This window comes from Cervus canadensis, chromosome 22 (genome assembly GCF_019320065.1).
Source record: "Cervus canadensis isolate Bull #8, Minnesota chromosome 22, ASM1932006v1, whole genome shotgun sequence".
NCBI classification, from domain to species: Eukaryota; Metazoa; Chordata; class Mammalia; order Artiodactyla; family Cervidae; genus Cervus; species Cervus canadensis.
Window position 1 is genome coordinate 44,951,615 of NC_057407.1, and position 19,641 is coordinate 44,971,255.

Sequence of the window (19,641 nt, forward strand, 5' to 3'; positions counted from 1 at the left end):
AGTGTGCATCTTTTTCTGTTACGATTGCTAGGAGTCATGATGATACCCCACGCTGGTAAAAAGACGTGTATTAGGACAGCATTCCTGTTCTGGTCATGGTGGGTGGAGTCTCGGTGGTGGGCTCTGCAGGCTGCAGGTGTTGGCTTGGCACCGCCCTCCTCAGCTGCTGCCACATCGCCATCCATGTATATCGTTGCTTGACCAAGAAAGTGGGCTTCAGGGGCTGATTCTCTGATGCTGAAATGACATATAGATCCAGTGTCCCTGGTGACTCAAATAGTGTTTTTTTTTCCTTTTTTTTTTTTTAAAAAAAAAAATGAGTAAACTAACTCAAAACTATAAAACCAATAGTTTGTGAAGGCCTAAAAGGCTGTTGCTCAAAGTGAAACCTGACAACTTATTCATTGGTCTGTCTAAGTGTACAAAATTGGTGTTCTGGTATTTTTTTTCCAAGGAGGAGAGGATGAATCCAGCTATTGGGGTGGACCTGTCACTTTTTCAAAAATTATTTATTTGGCTGCACTGGGTCTTGGTTGCGGCCTGTGGGATATACTTCCCTACCAGAGATCGAGCCCAGACCCACTGCATTGGGAGCATGGAGTCTTAGCCGCTGGACCACCAGGGAAGTCCCTGACATTTTCTATATTAATTGGTTTCACAAAGCAGTATAAAAAACTAGAAAGCAAAGATTTTTCTTTTTTTTTTTCCAATTTCTATTGGATTCTTATTTCTTTTTTCCATTTATTTTTATTAGTTGGAGGCTAATTACTTTACAGTATTGTAGTGGTTTTTGCCAAACATTGACATGAATCAGCCATGAATTTACATTTGTTCCCCATCCTGACCCCCCCTCCCACCTCCCTCTCCATCCCATCCCTCTGGGTCTTCCCAGTGCACCAGCCCTGAGCACTTGTCTCATACATCCAATGTGGGCTGGTGATCTATTTCATGCTTGATAATATACATGTTTTGATGCTGTTCTCTCAGAACATCCCACCCTCGCCTTCTCCCACAGAGTCCCAAAGTCTGTTCTGTACATCTGTGTCTCTTTTTCTGTTTTGCGTATAGGGTTATCGTTACCATCTTTTTAAATTCCATTTATATGCATTAGTATACTGTATTGGTCTTTATCTTTCTGGCTTACTTCACTCTGTATAATGGGCTCCAGTTTCATCCATCTCATTAGAACTGATTCAAATGAATTCTTTTTAATGGCTGAGTAATATTCCATGGTGTATATGTACCACAGCTTCCTTATCCATTCGTCTGCTGATGGGCATCTAGGTTGCTTCCATGTCCTGGCTATTATAAACAGTGCTGCGATGAACATTGGGGTGCACGTGTCTCTTTCAGATCTGGTTTCCTCAGTGTGTATGCCCAGAAGTGGGATTGCTGGGTCATATGGCAGTTCTATTTCCAGTTTTTTAAGAAATCTCCACACTGTTCTCCATAGTGGCTGTACTAGTTTGCATTCCCACCAACAGTGTAAGAGGGTTCCCTTTTCTCCACACCCTCTCCAGCATTTATTGCTTGTAGACTTTTGGATAGCAGCCATCCTGACTGGTGTGTAATGGTACCTCATTGTGGTTTTGATTTGCATTTCTCTGATAATGAGTGATATTGAGCATCTTTTCATGTGTTTGTTAGCCATCTATATGTCTTCTTTGGAGAAATGTCTGTTTAGTTCTTTGGCCCATTTTTTGATTGGGTCATTTATTTTTCTGGAATTGAGCTTCAGGAGTTGCTTGTATATTTTTGAGATTAATCCTTTGTCTGTTTCTTCATTTGCTATTATTTTCTCCCATTCTGAAGGCTGTCTTTTCACCTGATAGCAAAGGTTTTCAAAGGTAACTATCACTCACTCACCCTTAACTGGTGGCTCACTCAAATTGGGATAATTCAGTCATGGTTTATTTACAAAGGTGTGATGAATAAAATGGATGATGTCATTTCCAGGGTTGGTAATAGAATCGTTCTCACCTTTTGGCCCTAAAGCTGGATTTAGAAAAGGCAGAGGAACCAGAGATCAAATTGCCAACATCCATTGGATCATTGAAAAAGCAATAGAGTTCCAGAAAAACATCTACTTCTGCTTTATTGACTACACCAAAGCCTTTGACTGTGTGGATCACAACAAACTGTGGAAAATTCTGAAAGAGATGGGAATATCAGACCACCTGACCTGCCTCCTGAGAAATCTGTATGCAGGTCAGGAAGTGACAGTTAGAACTGGACATGGAACAACAGACTGGTTCCATATTGGGAAAGGAGTACGTCAAGGCTGTATATTGTCACCCTGCTCATTTAGCTTATATGCAGGGTACATCATGAGAAATGTCGGGCTCGATGAAACACAAGCTGGAATCAAGATTTTCAGGAGAAATATCAATAACCTCACATATGCAGATGACACCACCATCATGGCAGAAAATGAAGAAGAACTAAAGAGCCTCTTGATGAAAGAGGAGAGTGAAAAAGCTGGCTTAAAACTCAACATTCAGAAAACTAAGATCATGGCATCTGGTCCCATCATTTCATGGCAAATAGATGCAGAAACAATGAAAACAGTGAGAGACTTTATTTTTTTGGACTCCAGAATCACTGCAGATAGTGTGACTGCAGCCATGAAATTAAAAGATGCTTGCTTCTTGGAAGGAAAGCTATGATCAACCTAGATAGCATATTAAAAACCACTACAATATTGTAAAGTAATTAGCCTCCAACTAATAAAAATAAATGAAAAAAAAATCTAAAATAAAAAAAAAAGCGGAGACATTGCCAACAAAGGTCCGTCTTGTCAAAGCTATGGTTTTTCCAGTAGTCATGTATGGATGTGAGAGTTGGACCATAAAGAAAGCTGAGCATCGAAGAATTGATGCTTTTGAACTGTGGTGTTGGAGAAGAATCTTGAGAGTCCCTTGCACTGCAAGGAGATCCGACCAGCAATCCTAAAGGAAATCAGTCCTGGGTGTTCATTGGAAGGACTGATGCCGAAGCTGAAACTCCAGTACTTTGACCACCTGATGGAAAGAGCTGACTCATTTGAAAAGACCCTGATGCTGGGAAAGATTGAAAGGCAGGAGGAGAAGGGGACGACAGAGGATGAGATGGTTGGATGCCATCACCGACTCAGTGGACATGAGTTTGAATAAGCTCCGGGAGTTGGGTTTTCCTGGACACCAGCAGGCTTCCTGGGACAGGGAAGCCTTGTGTGCTGCAGTCCATGGTCGCAAAGAGTCGGACACGGCTGAGCACCTGAACTGAACTTTGGCCCCAGAGGGAAAAAAAAAGTAAATGGATTGGGATGGATGTGGTCCCTGAAACCCAGAAGGAGCTCCGATTGGGAGACTGGTGGAAAGGGGCAGGACCATGGATAGTGGAGTTGGCACAAGTGCCAGGGCGGGAATGACTGGCCCCTGCCTTCAAGGGCCTCTCTCCCAGTGAGGGTACAGTGTGGTCCCCTCCATGATCAGAGGTTCCCAGTGTAATCAGTCTGCTGCTGGCTTGCAGGCTGGGCCCTCCAGGGACCCGAGCTCTCTCACTGCTCAGAGTTGGCCTCTGTCCATGGCAGCTGACCCCTCTACCACGGCAGTAGTCAAGTTAGTCTTGGTGAGCGAAAGTCCATGTTGTTGAGCCCCTGGGCTGCCTCCATCCTTCCCTCCGTGTTCTTTGTACACAGCCTTGTTGAGTGAGGACCCGTGCTGGTGAAGGATGCTGCCTGGCGTCCCCGGGATAGGTCTGATCCTCTAGCTGTTTGGTAAGGCCCTTTTGCGGGCATTTATGTGAATGGGTCATGAATGTCTCCACTCTGTTCCCATTCTAGGAGCCTGTCTGTACCTGTCTCCTCCAGACTTTTTTTAAAATTTATTTTTAATACAGTGGTTTTCTTTTCAAGTTTTTAGTCCCCTGGCAAGCCTATTGAAAGTCACTCAGTTGTGTCCAACTCTTTGAGAGCCCATAAACTACACAGTCCATGGAATTTTCCGGGCCTGGAGTGGGTAGGTAGCCTTTCCCTTCTCCAGGGGATCTTCCCAACCCAGGGATCAAACCCAGGTCTCCCACATTGCGAACGGATTCTTTACTAGCTGAGCCACAAGGGAAGCCCAACAATAGTGGAGTGGGTAGCCTGTCCCTTCTTCAGTGGATCTTTCCAACCTAGGAATCGAACCAGGGTCTCCTGCATTGCAGGTGGATTTGTTACCAACTGAGCTATCAGGGAAGCCCTGATAGCTCAACTGCTTCTGGGTTGGTGTAGATGCATCGCTGCATCCGTCTCTCTCCAGGCAGTGCGTGTGCATTTACCATAAACAAAGTCCTGCCCACTATGGATGGGGTTGCAGTGAGGTGGCCATCTACTTTCTCCTGGTGCTGACGGGCCGTGGAGACCCATGTGTGCACCAGGTCTGTCTATGCTTTTCCTCCTGGAAAGAAGGAAACATAAAACTTCATAGGAAGTCACAGGGGCGGGCTGAGGAAGGGAGAGGCGGCTGAGTGGTGACGGCAGATACCAGGGAGTCTGAGCCGCCTGCCTATCGAATGCGAGTTGCGAGTAAAGAATCTTGGTGACTTGGACTCATGCATACTATTTAAGTTTTAAAATGCTATTGTGCATAACCAGTTTTATGGTGGCCTCTGATTCATGGTGGCCAGATCAGGTACCATAGTCTTCCAGAGACAGGCGTTAAGTCTCAGCCAGGGCCCAGAAAGGAGCCAGGTGCTGCTTTTCAAATGGAGATTGGCAGTTGGCAGAGGGTAGGGTAAGACCTTATTCCAAAATCTGAGGGGTCTGTGTTCTGGCTCTGCCACAGACTTTTTGTAGCGTTCTTTTCTGCCACAGACAGTTCTGACAGTCTGTGCTGCATCTAGCAGACCAGCTTGGACCTGCTGCAGAATTCTTTCTTGGGCCCCTCTCAAAACTGGCAGCCTTGTCAGTGATCACTAAGTGGGTTGGCACCCCTAAATCCAGACAGGCCCACTAGTTGTGGGACCTCCTAATCTTGGGTAGTGCCAGGGATAGCAAATTCCCTCTCACTTTAGAAGGAACGTGATCATATGCTCCGAGAGGGCTCCTGGGAACTTCAGCAGTGTTAATAGACCGTGAACTTTTTGAAGGCTTTATCTCCTACCCTCTGGCATGCAAATTTAGAGCACTGCTCACCAGATCCAGTTAGCATCACGTCCTCAGTGTAACAGAACAGCCGGTGTCCTGCAGAGTATCAAGATGGTCAGAGTCTGTATTGTGACAGAATGGGTGACTTGACCTATACAGGGGCAATTCAGCAAGTAGTAACTACTTCTGATTTTTTATTTTTATTTTTTTTTACTGCTTGGAATAAAAAAGAGAGCCATACTAGGTGTCAGGAACTCTGTTGGTTTGCTTCAGTAAAGATGCCACATCTGAAACTGAATCTGCAGCTACAGTTGGCATCATCATCTCATTAAATCTGCAAAACCAGGAGTCACTCTCCACGATCCATGTGGCTTCTGCACTGGCCCGACAGGCAAGTTCAGTGGGCACGTTGGTAGAAATCCCTGCCGTGGCTCCTTCCATGTCTTCTGTGGCAGTGATCCCTAATCGCCGATTCTCCGTGGACATGATTTGCTTCGGACTTACTGTCACTGAGTGGACAGGTGGGGTAGGTGTTCTGCTTTGGTCCTTCCTACTCTAAATAGGGATCTGCTGTGAGCATCCTACTAATTACTTGGTTTCTGTGGTCACTCTGTGTTCCCAGGCTGGGAAGGTAACCAGAGCTCGGTGCCTGGGATCATGGGACAAATGTAAGGTGGATTTGGCTAAGACTCCATGTTAGCCCCCGACCCTTAATGAGCTCTTACTCTGACTCCTGGACTGTAGTGGCGGCTTAGGTCTCTGGAGACCGGCCCTCATTCAGAAACAGTACCTAATACATTCAGAGAGTCTGGGTGTTTCCCATTCCCCAGTGCTCAGTCACATGGTCATTGGCTGTGGACCCTCTGCGGAATGAAGGTGTTGGGACAGATTGACATCATTTACCTGTGGCCAGTTTGTAGGGGTCTCTTTCAAGGGGATCTTCAGATTAGTCAAGGAGCTCTGGGTCTGTGAACCAGCTTGGCTGTCGGATCTGGATAAGAGGCTGTGAGTCCTTGATGCAGGGACTCTGTTAGGTCTCTGCCCAGTAGGCCTAGAAATGTTCTTATTCTATGTCAAATGTCAGTTTTTGTTGTTTAGTTGCTAAGTTGTGCCTGACTCTTTTGCAACCCCATGGACTGTAGCCCACCAGGGATTTCCCAGGCAAGAAAACTGGAGGGGGTTGCCATTTCCTCTTCCAGGGGATCTTCCTGACTCAAGGATCAAACCTGTGTCTCCTGTGTCTCCTGCATTGGCAGGCAGTTTTTTGTTTTTTTGTTTTTTTTAAACTGCTGGGCCACCTGGGAAGCCCAAGCTTAGTAGGCTGATTTGATGGTCAGTTTACCACTGTCTTAGATTTTAGTGGATCAGAATACTCTGATCACCAAACTGCCCCGTGACTTACTGGCATTTGCATAGTTAAGAGCTGCCATTGGTCTTCGCTGTCCCTCAATTCCGTTGTTCGCTCTGTGATCAGAGAACCGAGCTCCGTGGTCAGTGTTTCTTACTGTCGACTCTGACCTGTCGAGGGTTCCACTGCAAGGCTGCCCAGGGGTGCTGGGGCCCCCCTCACAATGGGGGTTGTTTCTCAGATCCTCCCTGGAGGGCTGGTTTAGCAGGTGGCTGGGCAGGTTAGCTTGCCCTTTGTAGAACCACTCCAGCATTTCCAGTTCCCTGCGCTCTTCCTGACTCTGTCCTCTGCAGCAGTGCTTCTCAACTTGGGTGGCATATTAGAATTCCAAGGGGCTTTAAAAATTCTGATGTCCAGGCCATAGCCCAGACCAGTTAAACCAGAATCTCTGGAGTTGGATGCAGAAAGCTGTCGTTTTTAAAGTTCACAGGTGATTGCAGTGTGCAGGCACTAGAGTTCCACAGTAGTAATTCTCAAAGCATGGTTTAGACCATTAGCATCGCTTGGCAACTTGTTGGAGCTGCAAATTCTTAGGTCTTGCCCCAGGCCTACGGAGTGAGAAACTCTGAGGGCACGGCCCAGCATCCTGTGTTTTTACAGATTCTTCGGTGATTCTGATGCATACTCAAGTTTGAGAGCCACTGCTCTGCTGTATGGGCTTCCCTGGTAGCTCAGCTGGTAAAGAAAATACCTGCGACGAAGGAGGCCTGGGTTCGATTCCTGAGTCAGGAAGATCCCCTGGAGAAGGGTTAGGCTACCCACTCCAGTATTCTTGGGCTTCCCTGGTGGCTCAGACGGTGAAGAATCCACCTGCAGTGTGGGAAACCTGGGTTTGATCCCTGGGTTGGGAAGATCCCCTCGAGAAGGGAAAGTATTCTTGCCTGCAGAATTCAATGGACAGAGGAACCTGGTGGGCTATAGTCCATGGGGTCGCAAAGAGTTGGACGCAACTGAGCAACTTTCACTTGCTGTATGCTGGCGAAATCCTAGCATTTTGACCTCATTAATTGTAGGCCATCGTTAAAGGCCATGTTTTAATTGGCCAGGCTAGCAAATTCCCAAATGTTTGAATCTCTGGACTCCCTGGCAAGAAGCATTGTCAATGTGACCTGCATACCTGCTTTCGAGGCCTGGTTTGGTTCTCAGGGAAGATTACTTTTCCCCATTGCTTCATTCAGCGCCAAGGTCTCAAGATTCCTTTCTGCCCTCTCTTGCAGTTTGGTTCATTTCTTACTCATACATCATTGGGGTCCCAACTTAATGTGAATGGTCTCCTAAGTGATACCACACTCTGGGCAAGCCCTGGAGTTTGTCACTTGTTCCGTTTCAGGAGGTCATTTCAAGGTCACAGAGATACATCACATGCCTGCAGGGTTAAAGTATCTTGACTGCTTACCTATTTTCTTATTTTCCTGTTTTCTCTCTGCTGGCATATTTTCCAAGTTTCAGTCTTTGAGATTCCCATAGCTGCCAGTTCAGCTGTGCAGTTTATAAAGACATTAAAAAATATTTTATCTAGCATTTTAAAATTATTTTCAGTGGGAGGAATATTTAGGACATCTTGTCTGCCATCTGCCAGAGACGGGCAAAAGAATTTTAATGATTAATCTGGTTTCAAACTGCAGATTTATTACAGATTTATGGCAATTTGACACCCAATTTCCTAACCTGCAGGGCAGGATTTATCAGTATACTTCTCATTCACAGCTTTTCTGGTGATTGGTGCTTCACAACTCTGGTGTCAGATCCATGATACAAGTGTTGATGGCAGGTCTTAGCTGCGACACAAATGATCTTCTTCTCCCCTAAGATATGGGTGCAGTAATTTACTGATTGTGTTGTTTGTCAGTAATTATTTTAGGGTACTAGAACTTTGTCATTACTATGTATGACTAAAGTGGTCTGTCTGAATTGGATGATTAGAATTCTGTCTTAGTTGGGGTATGACTAGCTGATACTGTGGTAATAGCAACCATCAAAACCTCAGAGGCTTTAGAACTCTCTTGCTGTTGGCCTGGGTGCTCTGAGGGCAGCTGACTTCAGAACCCCAGCTGCTTGCAGTTCATCTCCATCCAGCAGGTATGCTCACATTTCCTGGGACACAGGGACAGAGTAGAAATTGCCTGTGGATTCCTGGGTCGGAAAGATCCCCTGGAGGAGGGCATGGCAACCCACTCCAGTACTCTTGCCTAGAGAATTCCATGGACAAAGAGGATCCTGGCAGGCTACAGTCCACAGGGTCACAAAGAGTCGGACACAGCTGAAACGATTTAGCACGCACACATGTACACACATCATTTCTACTTTCAGCCAATTGGTTAGTGTTAGTCACATGGTCCCATCCAACTTCGGGGGAGCTGGGAAATATTTTCATGTGTCCAGAAAGGGGGAGGAACTGCATGGCACAAGTACTGTTTACTGCCTCTGCAGGCTGACTGCCTAACTGGAGCATAGAGGGTATTTATTAGGGGAAATGAGCAAGGTCAGACTCCAAGAGAAGGATTAGAGCAGTCAGGGCCTGGCAGCTCCAGAGGGCCTTTGGAGCAGGGCCCTCTTGGAGTCTTGCTTGGAGCCAGTGCTAGTAAACTTCAGCTGATTTGTTTATTCTGTGACACTCCACTCAAGGTTCAGGTTTCTGAGAAGGGGCCTTGCTGGCTGTTTAGGTTGTGGCCTCGTCTTTTTTTTATTTTAGTTTTGAATAAAACTCTGATTTATTATTTTATTTTTAAAGACCTCTGATTTTGCTGTAATTAACACAAAATTTTATTCTCTGATAAGATATAAAGGACAAAAAGAAATCCTCTAGTGATGTAGTTTATTTTTAAAAAATTTTTATTGAAGTATAGTTGATTTACAATGTTGTGTTTTCAGGTGTATAGCAAAGTGAATCAGTTATACACATACGTATATCCACTTTTTTAAAGATTCTTTTTCCATACGGGTCATTACAGAGTATTGAGTAGAGTTTCTTGTGCTATACAATAGTTTCTTATTAGTTATCTGCTTTATGTATAGTAGTGTGTACATGTCAACCCCAGTCTCCCAATTTATAACTTTCCCTACCCCTGATCCCCTGGTAACCATAGGCGTGGTTTCTACATCCGTGTCTGTATTTCTGATTTAGCTTTAATTGAACCAGACCAGGAGGGAAGATGTTTCTGAAGGAGCCAGGCCCTTACAGTTTCCATGTTTGGAGGGCCTGCTTTGTCATCGCATCACACAGACAAGCACAATTCAGGAGAGGTGTTTTCTTCAAAAGGAACTTGAGTGGTGTTAGGAAGAGGGATTGGGTGACTGGCGACCAAAAAGCGACACATTCTTTTGCAGTTTTGAAATTTGTTGACATCTAATTAAAAAAATCAGGGAACTTGATAAAGTTTGTGTACCAAGTGCTTCCAAATTTTTTTGATGGCTGTTAAAGAAATCTGCTTATGCATTTATTTGCTTTTCCTGACAGTGTGTAATCTTCAAGATAAAAAATTCCACCAGTTCCAGGTTGTTTATTTATATTTAGGCCTCGGCAGGGTAGTGACAAGATAGCAGTACTGACTTTTTCTCCCTGATTATTTACTTTTAGGAGTTAGATGCCAATTTGAATGCAGATAACCCTCCAGTTCTGTATTTGTTAAAATGAGGTGTTTGTCATGGTATGTTCCAGGGGGAAGAGAGTTTTGTGGCTGTTGTTTTGGCCTCAAGTTTTTACGTCAGAACATCCAAATCAAAGATTGAATGGTTTGCTTGACTTGATATTTATGGGCATGTGGGATTTGGAAATGATAGGCAAAATATAGGAGAAGGAAATGGCAACCCACCCCAGTGTTCTTGCCTGGAGAATCCCAGGGATGGGGGAGCCTGGTGGGCTGCCATCTCTGGGGTCGCACAGAGTTGGACACGACTGAAGTGACTTAGCAGCAGCAACCCAATTATCAATAATATGCAGAGAATTAGAGATTAATGATTATATCCACTTTGATATCCAGAAGTCACTAGGAGAACTTCTTACAGTGTTGCAACATTACAATAGTATTTCCAGTTATTAGATACAGAACAGATTTTTTTTTCTCTTCAAATAAGTTTACCATCTTTCTGTTTCTGCCTCTTCAGCCTTCTCTTATCTGTTTCTAGTGTGTGTTTTCTCTCTCACAGTTTTTAAACCAACACTTTTGAAAATGAGATCTTGAAGTTTCAAGTCTACAGATCTGAAATGCAGTTCCCGGTGGAGTCTGAGATTTAATACAAATAAAATTGAAGACAGGATTATGAGGTTCATCTTTTATGTGAGCAAGCTGTGTTTGGGACATTGAAAATGGTGTTCTAAGAAAGAAGAAGGTTGGGCAGAGTGGTATCCATTGGAATTCTCTGTTCCTTTGAGGTTGTGAAATGCTCCTGCTTGAGGGGTTGGGACTTGCACAGGGAAGAATGCTGAACAGTTATCTAATTTGAAAGGTTGTGTTGTTGTGATGTCTGCTGCTTTATGTCCCATTGGGAACAGTTATATAGGGCTTAAAAACGTCCCTTTGGCCTAATAAAACACTCGAGTCTCTTTGGTCTGGAGTTTATTTCAATTTCTATTTGTAGCTGTTAATTGTATACCTGTTAACATGGACATTTAAAAACTATATTTTGAGAGTCAGGAGCAAGCAAACTCTGTGTGAGTTCAGAATATTAGTTTTATAACTGCAGAACTTCTTCATCTTCTGTCTCTCTGCCTAAGAGACTCAGTTCGGGTATGTGAAATTGAAGCACAGCCGACCTAATGTCAATCTGATAGTTTCAGATAAAGCTGAAAGAGGCCTGGCTTTCCCTTGTCAGAGTTGTTGTAAAATGAGTTTTGAGTTTAGGACTTCAGAGTAGTTTAAGATATAGGATTTTGTTGTTGTTCGGTTGCTCAGTTGTATCCTACTCTTTGCAACCCCATGGACTACAGCATGCAAGGCTTCCCTGTCCTTCACCATCTCCTGGAGCTTGCTCAGACTCATGTCCATTGAATCAGTGATGCCATCCAACCATCTCATCCTGTGTCTTCTCTTTCTCCTCCTGCTGTCAATCTTACCCAACTTCAGGGTCTTTTCCAATGAGCAAGCTCTTTGAATCAGGTAGCCAAAGTATTGAAACTTCAGCTTCAGCATCAGTCCTTCTGATGAATATTCAGGACTGATTTCCTTTAGGATTGACTGGTTGGATCTCTTTGCAGTCCAAGGGACTCTCAAGAGTCTTCTTTAGCCCCGCAGTTCAAAAGCAACAATTCTTCAGTGCTCAGCCTTTTTTTATTGTTCAGCTCTCATATTTATACAGTTTTATCACCACATACATGACTACTGGAAAAACCATAGCTTTGACTATACAGACCTAAGAAATAGGATTACAATCCTATTATTATATTTGGTTGTTGTTATAATTATTATTATTATTTATAATTATAAATAATTATTGTTATTTGAAGTAATCAAGCAACCAGTCATGCCTATGGTTGCAGAAGCATAGTTTCTTTTAGGGTAATAGAATCAGTGATTGTGTAGATATGCCTTAAAGCATAATAATACTAGAAGTAAGATACCCTCCACTCTCCTCATTTTCCTTAGATTTTCCAAAAAATACCTGAATATCCATCCCATTTAAAAAAATCTATTTTAGTTTCATTTTTATACACTATAAATTTTTATACACTATAGGAGAAACATGCCTAAGAACAATATCCACATATTACTTGGATTTCTGAGTTGGAAGAAGAACTAAACAATCTCATTTACATTTTTTGTTCTGTTTAGTATTGGCATATTTTAGTGTCATACTTAAGTCAGCAAAGTTATTTTTCCTGCTTGGTGTTTGTCATTTATGTGGTTATTCTTACAGTTTTCCTTTTTAATATTAATGTTTCTTGAAATTTTTACAGAATGAGTGGAAAATCTATACAGTAACATTGCAGGGAAATTTACTTGTTGTGCATTGTTTAATGGTATCCAAAGTTAAGTTTTGCAAGTGAAATATTGGGCTGCTGTGACTTTACTAGCATAAATCATATGATGTTTGTCTGTCTCCAAGGCATTGAGTTCCAAAGCAGTTTCTGTTATGCTGGAGGCAGTTCAGACAGTTTTATATCTTTAAGGGTCTGCAGCATTAAAATGTTTTAATTTCCTGTGATGTTTACTGATACCAAATGGCCAGTGGATGATCAAATGGAGCAGAGCTCTATGTCCCTGCTGTGAATTTTGTGAAACAGAAAGTTGAATCTGGGTTTTGAATTTAGAACGAGGTTAACTTGAAAAAGTTAAAATTTTATTTTGGGGTAATTGTAGATTCACATGCAGTTGTAAGAAATAGTGTAGAGCTCTAAATGGTACTTCATCTAATTTTCCCTGATGGTGACATCTTGGAGAACTATCAGGCAATATCACAGTCAGAATGTCGACGTGGAGATAGTTAATGAACAGAACAGTTTCATCACCACAAGGATCACCCTTATTGCCCTTTATAACCATACCCACTTCCCTCTATCTCATGCTCTTCCTTCCCACCCCTGGCGACTGACTAATCTGTTCTTCATTTCTGTACTTCTTTCGTTTTGAAGATGTATATAACCTTTCAGAGTTGGCTTTTTTGTTTAACCTAATTCTCTGACTCTTCATTCTGGTTGTTGCGTGTGTGCACATTTTGTTACGTTTTATTGCTTAATAGTATTCTGTATTTATTTACCTGTTGAAAGATAACCTGGATCATTTCCAGTTTTGACAGTTACAAATAAAGCTTCTGTAAAACTGAACAACAGGTTTTGTGTGGATGGAAGTACTCATTTCTCTGGGATAAATGCTGATGAGTGCAGTTTCTAGGTCCTGTGGCAGCTGCATGTTTAGTGGTTCATTTGTTATGTTTTTTTTGAGAAACTGCCAAACTATTTTCCAGCATGGCTGTACCATTTTGCATTCCCACCAGAGATGGTGTCAGCCATCCAGTTTCTCCCCATCCTTAGCAGCAATTGCTATTGTCACTCTGTTTTTGATAAGAGGTGTCATGATAGCTCATTGTGGTTTTAATTTGCATTTCCATAACTGTCAATACTGTTGAACATCTTTTCATATGCTTATTTGCCAGTTGTATCGCTTCTCTGGTACAATGTCTCTGTGCTTTTGGTATCAGATCTACTCTTTACCTAGATTCTGAAGACTTTATCATATATATATATGTATATATGGTATTTATATATTTTATTTATATATATGATATATATATATTTTATATGTCGTATATATATATTTTACTTCTGTTTTTCTGTTTTACATTCAAGTCCATGATCCATTTTGAGTTACTACTTCGTATAAAGTGTCAGACTTAGGCTGAGGTTTACTATTTTTCCAGTGGAAAGCCAGTTGCTCCAGCAACATTTGTTGAAAAGATGGGCTTTCCTCCCTTATACTACCTTTGCATATTTGTCAAAAGCCAGTGGGCAGCCATACCAGTGTGGAGCTAGTTCTTAATTCTCTGTTCAGGTTCATTGATCTGAGAGTCTGTCTCTCTGACATTGTCTCACAGTCTTGATTACTGTAGGTGTATACTGTCTTGAAACCAGGTAGAACAGTTTTCAACCACTTTATTCTCCTTTTTCAAAATCATTTTGGCAATTCTGATACTTCTGTTTTCCCACATGAATTGTGGGATAATCTTGTCAATATCTACAAAAAAGTCTTGGTAGGATTTTGGTAGGAATTTCCGTAAACCAGGCTATCAGTTTGGGGGAAATTGACATCTTCACTGGGAGTTGTACTATCTATGAACCTAGTATATCTCCTTTTTGTATTCATTTATGAGATGGTCAGTCAGGATTGACCACACGAGGAGAAAGAGCAGAGGCTCAGGAAAATAGAGTTTATTATGCTTAGTGCTCCTCGAGACAGGTGGCTTACAGAGCCATGTGGAACAACACCAAGGTGGTCAGGAAGCAGAAGACCGGAGTGCGTAGGCTGTGCCCTTTGTTGGGGTTTCCACGGGAAAGGCAGAGCAGGATGAATAGCTTAGAATTGGTTGGTCTGAATACTTTCAGCAGCCTATGGAATAATGACAGTCTCGAGTTGCCTGGTACCTGGCCTAGGATGATGAAGACAGAAGAGTATTGCCTTCTGAGGTATAAGGACCAGATAGAGGAGGTGTGGTTCTGGGCTTGGTGGTTGGCATATTGAAGACACGCTTCCCTGGTGGCTCACGCTGTCAAGTATCTGCCTGTAATGTGGGAGACCCATGTTCGATCCCTGGGTCAGGAAGGTCCCCTGAAGAAGGGAATGGCTACCCACTCCAGTATTCTTGTCTGGAGAATTCCACGGACAGAGGAGCCTGGTGGGCTATAGTCCATGGGGTTGCAAAGAGTCGGACATGACAGAGTGACTAACATTTTTCATTTTTCACTTTCCTGGGCCTTAGCTACCTCTAAGAATTGGCTGGCCCTAGGAAGGTCGTTCTCTCCCCAGCCAGAATGGTTTGTTTAAGATGTCAAAACATCATATTGTATAGAAAATAAAATATCCACACACATACATAAAAATACACCTTCTTTTATTTAGATCATCTTTGGGTTTTTCTTTTTTAACATTGCTTATATTTATATCATATATAATTTAATCACAGTCTAGTGGCATCATTTCTCCCGTTCAAGTGAAGTATAGAAAACTTACCTCCTTTTTCAACCATTTAACCTCCCTCTGTTTTATATAGTTAGCATATTATTGACCAGAGATATATTGATATGTCTTTTATTACCTTAACGTTATTGACCAGAGATGTTTCAGTGTTCGCTTACATAGCACATTGTTGGCCATAGGCATTAGTTTATGCAAAAATCCCCTGGTCAGTAGTGAGTAAAATATATCCTCGAAATACACTTAGAACCAAATCAAGCATTTTTATAATGTTTGCTTCAACTATCAAAGTTAATTTAGAAAACTTGATAGGAGAAGGAAAAACTATTGAATTTACCTGCCTGTCATGTTCTTCTTTCCTCATATTCCAAGGTTCCTTTTAAAAAATCATTTCCTTTCTTTTTAGAAAACTTGCCTTTATCCACTCTTTTATGGTAAGTGTGTGGTTTTCATAGGGTAAAAAATGGCTGAGCATTGTTAATTTCGGATGGTTCAGTGTAATATTAATGAATGATCAATGGCTGATCAATACAGGGTAAAGGAAAAGAAACGCTGTGTATAGAAATGACCTGCAAAGGCTAATGTGTTGTATATGATTGCTTTTTCCTCCTCAACCATTTTATATAGGGGACACACCATGTGTAAGGCAATAAGTGGTGGGGGTTACCTAAGATGTTATGTCTATATGGAGGAAGAGTAGTCAGCAATAAAAAAGAATGCATTATAGAATAAATAACATGCCTGAATGAATGAATAAATAAATAAAAATAGCATGCCTGAATCTCAAATGCACTATGCTAAGTGAAAGAAGCCAGAAAAAGAAGAAAACATGATATGTGAAATGCAAACTAATGACAGAAAGTAAATTGGTAGGAGAAGAGAAAGGTAATGGGATGGAGGGATTACCAAGGGAACCTGGGGAAACACTTGAGGGTTTTGCTGTCTTGATTGTGGTGGTGATTTCACATGGGATGTGCGTATGTCAAATGTATCTGATTATACACTTTAAATATATACAACTGAGGGAATTCCATGGCAGTCCAGTGGTTACAACTCAGAGCTTTCACTGCAGTGGCCCCAGGATCAATCCCTGTTTGGGGAACTAAGGTCTTGGAAGCCACACGGCACGGCAGAAAAACAGCAACAAGAAAATATAGCTCATTGTAGGTCAGTTATAAATCAAAACTGTCCCCACATCAAGTATTCCTCCCGTGCATGACTATCATGCAGCTGCTTGATGTCCAACCCCAACTTGTCCACACTCTTGTTTACAAAGTAGAACCAGTGATCACATGCTGGGATGTTGTATTATTACACTGTGACATTGTTCTGAAAATTTTAAATTGCTCACTTTCAGTTTTTAAACTTTTAAATGATAAAGTGAGATATAATTGACATACAACATTGTATTAGTTTTAGGTGTGCAACACAGTGTTTTGGTGTATGTTCAACTTAAAAACCTAGGTCTTATCACCATGAGAAATAATCTTGTTTGTGCACCATGTTTTGAGTCGCACTTTTTCAGAGCACTGTTTCCATACTACTTACGTACATATTTTCCCCCCATCTCATTCTATATGTATCATTCTGAAACCATTCAGCCCTAGTTTGTGGTCACAGCGTGATTTGATTAACCTTGTGTTCTGGGGTATAAATTCTGGCATGGAGCATGGGATTTTCTCTGCATGAGTCCTAGAAAATTAACTAGATCTGATAAAAAATACGCTGCAGAATTTCAAAGTGAATTATACCGAAATGTTGTTATAATATTGCTCCTCTCATATTTTTGAAGGAATCACTTAAAATTTTAATGCAGTATAAGAACTGAATGCAGGATTTAATGTAGAATTTAATGCAGTATAAGCCTCCAAGTGGCATGGATGGTATGTGGGGCAAGTTGCTTCCACTCTCTCAGCCTAGATTTTCTGGCTTTAAAGACAGAGCCATAGTTGCGTGGCAGAAGATTATCGATACAGTGAAAGTGCTTGGTAACTGATACATGCTGTAGGTGTTGTTTCTGTTCAGTTACTCAGCTGTGTTGGACTCCTTGCGACCCAGTGGACTGCAGCATGCCAGCTTCCCTGTCCTTCACCATCTCCTGGAGCTTGCTCAAACTCACGTCCATTGAATCAGTGATTCCATCCAACCATCTTGGCCTCTGTCGTCCCCTTCTCTTCCTGCCTTCAGTCTTTCCAAGCATCAGGGTCTATTCCAATGAGTCAGTTCTTCACATCAGGTGGCCAAAGTATAAGAGCTTCAGCTTCAGCATCAGTCCTTCCAATGCATGTTCGGAGTTGATTTCCTTTAGGATTGACTGGTTTGATATCCTTGGTGTCCAAGGGACTGTCAAGGATACCAGTTTGAAGGCATCAGTTCTTCCACACTCAGCCTTTTTTGTCCAGGTCTCACATCCATACATGACTACTGGAAAAATCATACCTTTGACTATTACTTTGAAGGCAAAGTAATGTCTCTGCTTTTTAATATGCTGTCTAGGTTGGGTGTAGCTTTTCTTTCAAGCAGCAAGTGTCTTTTAATTTCATGACTGCAGTCACCATCTGCAGTGATTTTGGAGCCCCCAAAAATAAAGTCTGTGACTGTTTCCATTGTTTCCCCATCTATTTGCCATGAAGTGATGGGACTGGATGCCATGATCTTTGTTTTTTGAATGTTGAATTTTAAACCATTTTTTTCACTCTCCTCTTTCATCTTCATCAAGAGGTCCTTTAGTTTTTCTTCACTTTCTGCCATAAGTGTGGTGTCATCTGCATATCTGAGGTTATTGATATTTCTCCTGGCAATCTTGATTCCAGCTTGTGCTTCATCCAGCCTGACATTTTGCATGGTGTATTCTGCATATAAGTTAAACAAGCGGGGTGACAATATATAGCCCTGACATACTCCTTTCCCAATTTGGAACCAGTCTGTTGTTCCATGTCCAGTTCTAACTGTTGCTTCTTGACCTGCATTCAGTTTTCTTAGGAGGCAGATAAGGTGGTCTGGTATTCCCATCTCTTAAAGAATTTTCCACAGTTTGTTGTGATCCACACAGCCAAAGATTTTAGTGTAGTCAGTGAAGCAGAAGTAGATGTTTTTCTGGAATTCTCTTGCTTTTTCGATAATCCAACGGATGTTGGCAATTTGATCTCTGGTTCCTCTGCCTTTTGTAAATCCAGCTTGTACATCTGGATTTTCTCAGTTCACATACTGTTGAAGCCTAGCTTGAAGGATTTTGAGCATTGCTTTGCTAGCATGTGAGATGAGTGCAATTGTGTGGTAGTTTGAACGTTCTTTGGCATTGCCCTTCTTTGGGATTGAAATGAAAACTGACCTTTTTCAGTCCTGTGGCCACTGCTGAGTTTTCCAAATTTGCTGGCATATTGAGTGTAGCACTTTCACAGTGTCATCTTTTAGGATTTGAAATAGCTCAGCTGGAATTCCATCATCTCCATAGCTTTGTTCGTAGTGATGCTCCCTAAGGCCCACTTGACCTTGCACTCCAAGATGTCTGACTCTAGGTGAGTGATCACACTATCATGGTTATCTGGGTCATTAAGATCTTTTTTGTATTGTTTTTCTGTGTCTTCTTGTCACCTCTTCTTAATATCTTCTGCTTCTGTTAGGTCCATCCCGTTTCTGTCCTTTACTATGCCCATCTTTGCATGAAATGTTCCCTTGGTATCTCTGATTTTCTTGAAGAGATCTCGAGTCTTTCCCATTCTATTGTCTTCCTCTATTTCTTTGCATTGATCACTGAGGAAGGATTTCTTATCTCTCCTTGCTATTCTTTGGAACTCTGCATTCAAATGGGAATATCTTTCCCTTTCTCCTTTGCTTTTTGCTTCTCTTCTTTTCTCAGCTATTTGTAAGGCCTCCTCAGACAGCCATTTTGCCATTTTTGCATTTCTTTTTCTTGGGGATGGTCTTGATCCCTGCCTCCTGTACAATGTCGTGAACCTCTGTCCATAGTTCTTCAGGTACTCTATCAGATCTAATCCCTTGAAACTATTTGTCACTTCTGCTGTATAATCGAAAGGGATTTGATTTAGGTCATACCTAAATGGACTCGTGGTTTTCCCTATGTTCTTCAGCTTAAGTCTGAATTTTGCAATAAGGGGTTCATGATCTGAGCTACAGTCACCTCTCGGTCTTGTTTTTGCTGATTGTATAGAGCTCCATCTTCGGCTGCAAAGAATATAATCAATCTGATTTTGGTATTGACTGGCTGGTGACATCCATGTTTAGGATCGTCTCTTGTGTTGTTGGGAGAGGGTGTTTGCTATAACGAGTGCGTTCTCTTTGCAACACTCTGTGAGCCTTTTCCCTGCTTCATTTTGTACTCCAGGGCCAAACTTGGTGCGATAAGTAGGTAAGTTTATTTTACTGGGTATGTTTGTATCTGCTTTGGCAAACTCCAGGAGATGGTGAGGGACAGGGAAGCTGGCCTGCTACAGTCCATGGGGTTGTGAAGAGTCCGACATGACTTGGTGCCTGAAGAA

The 19,641-nt window shown here is 42.1% G+C and overlaps 1 protein-coding gene across 3 annotated transcripts in view; it reads left to right on the plus strand.

Annotated features, from left to right (window-relative positions):
• Positions 1-19,641, plus strand: part of ULK4 (unc-51 like kinase 4) — a 502,923-nt gene that overhangs the window by 59,277 nt on the left and 424,005 nt on the right. The window lies entirely within an intron of this gene.